Genomic DNA, 2,779 nt, shown 5'->3' on the forward strand with positions numbered 1-2,779 from the left:
GGAGGAGGAGGAGGAGGAGGAGGGGGAGAAGAAGAAGAAGAAGAAGAAGAAGAAGAAGAAGAAGAAGAAGAAGAAGAAGAAGAAGAAGAAGAAGAAGAATTTGATGATAAAGATGGCAGTGATGTAAGAGAAAATCGATTTTTCACAAGTGCCACTAACGTGTCGTTAAGGACTGATTCGAACTGGATAATGTTTTACGGCGAACGAAACACAACACATCTATCGTTGAGAAAACGAATAAAGTATAAAACGGTGAGAACAAATGATGTTTATATTTTCTGTTAGGGGTCAATCACCGATGATGAAATAAAGCACTCCACAATATTTTACATACTTTTCAACACTAAAGTAAGTGCGCTCTTTTTTTTCTGGTACCAACAAATTATAGATGACAATTGAGATTGAAGCTATTCAACCACACCAGACTGACTGTTCTCACGAATTCTAGGACAGTTGCCCACTGCCCACTCCCCACCCCCATGGACAACCCTAACCCTAACCCTAACCCTAACCCTAACCCTAACCCTCAAGGACAATTACCCCTGAGGACAACAGATGATGATTTAAAACTTCTTAATATATTAGAGAGGGTGTAATCAACCAAGGGGCTGGGGAATTGTCCCAAGCGAAGTTGTCGTCGGTGAGAATTTTCCAAGGGGTTGGTAATTGTCCTCCGGAGGTAACTGTCCTGGTATGGTTCACACAGATGTCTCAGCAAAATTAGTGGAAGTTAGCAATTTCTCCATATTCTACATTATTTGTTTCTCAAATGGTCAAAGAAAAAGTTGACGAAGGCTTGGCTGATGAGGTTTTACTCTATATTCAGTCCGCAAAACCTTGCTCATATCATTGGCTCTTTTGAAAACAAGGTTGCGAGGCTTTCGTCGCTTGTTTACATCTCGGACAGGCTCGAATACAGCTGTGACTATAGATTTTTTCTTGAAGTGATAAAGTGCTTTGCAGCAATACCAGGCGGAAAAGCTTTACAAATTATGGATGATCTCCTACCTAACAACCAGTATGAATACACTATTCAGACGGCCTTTTTTTAACATCCAAAATTGATGCCAGACCATCTTTGCTCATAAGTTCTATTAATCCCTTATAAAATGCTAATCTGAACGTGGAATACGATGCAAGTCTCTGCTTCATTAGAACTGCTGCACAGTTAGAGACGAGCTACGAAAATACGTGTTACACAAACAGTAAGGACGACTATTCACCATCATCTTTATCGTCGACCAGGTATCTCTGCCAGTGTCATAATTTCAGTACATGTTTGCGAACGATTATCCTACGCGTCATCTGCCAAAATTCATTCTATTGGTAACCTGAAATCTTCTAGAATAGACGGTAGCTGATAGTCAAGTCCCTGAAACTTATAGCCCATCAGTTCCATCAGTTGGTAAAATTATGTGAACATTGAACAAAATGTCTTGTCTATTGGTTTCAACCCTTTACGTTCCGAAATCACATGTCAATGCAGTCATTCTTTGCCTTTCTTTCTTCAGCACTTGAAATGTTTAGTTAGGTTAATCCTCTCTCCGAATTTCAGATCCTGTGCCTACGTTAGAAACAATTATTAAAGATGACTATCTGGCAGAACGTTTGAGCATCATTCAAAATACTGAGTGAGCGAAATTACGGAAAGATGGCTGAGTGTGGAACTAATTTAAACATATGCCCGTAGATTGAAACACAACAGTGAGAGAGGACTTGTACTCTCGCTAGTCAGGTAGATCCCGGCTATATGAGCTGCGTGATTGTCTCTAAATGGACACCCTCTAGCAGCAGGTGAATGCCTTGTTTTCAGACATTTTGTAAATAATGCATAACATTCTGTCTCTCACCCTCCCTACCTTCTTTTGTTTTTTTTGTGTAAAAACCCATCCATAATGCAAACTGTCCTTGTAACAACCGCTTCATCTGGTGACCCTATGGCAAATAAAAGAAATTGTCATCATAGGCGATATTATTAGTATCATTATTTTGTTTGATATCGTCTAGATAACAAATACGTCTCGGGTGACAATCAGTCACCGAGGGCAAGCATTGTAGATTAACGTCATTGTTCAACAAAGCTTCCGGTTCTGGTGTGTTAAAAAAGAAACGCTAAAGATTTCGAGAATATAGATTACAAGGACAAGTTGAGTGTGAGCCGTATTGCGTAGGACGATTTATTAGATTTCTTTTCCAGGAATACATTTTCTCTTCTTCTTCTTCTTCTTCTTCTTCTTATTATTATTATTATCATTATTATTATTATTATTATTATTATTATTATTATTATTATTATTATTATTATTATTATCATTATTATTATGTTCTTTTTTTTCCTTCTTCAAATTTTCTTCCATTTCTCGCCGAGTGTTTTCCGTACACCTAGGGCAGAGAAGCTCATTGTATGCATTCCCAGTTTACACACGCAAATTCACAGGTAAAAATATGTATGTACACAAAAATAATAAATAAAATATTCATGAATCGATGTTGTTTTCACAGCGATAATGCTCTTCTCAGTTCATGAGTCGTTCGAGTTAACACTATTTTTTGCACTTTCTGTAGGGATGGTAGGCCTGGTATCATTTTCAAATAGGTTTCAGTACCCTTTTTTATCATTCCTAGAGATCCTACAATCACTGGTACGGTAATCGCCTTGAGATGCCAATTTTTTTTCAATTTCTATTAGTAAGTCTTTATATTTACTGATCTTGTCAAATTCTTTCGCCGCTATATTGTAATCGCAAGGAATGCTCATGTCAATTAATAAACACATCTT

The sequence above is a fragment of the Octopus bimaculoides genome, chromosome 2, assembly GCF_001194135.2.
Source record: "Octopus bimaculoides isolate UCB-OBI-ISO-001 chromosome 2, ASM119413v2, whole genome shotgun sequence".
NCBI lineage: Eukaryota > Metazoa > Mollusca > Cephalopoda > Octopoda > Octopodidae > Octopus > Octopus bimaculoides.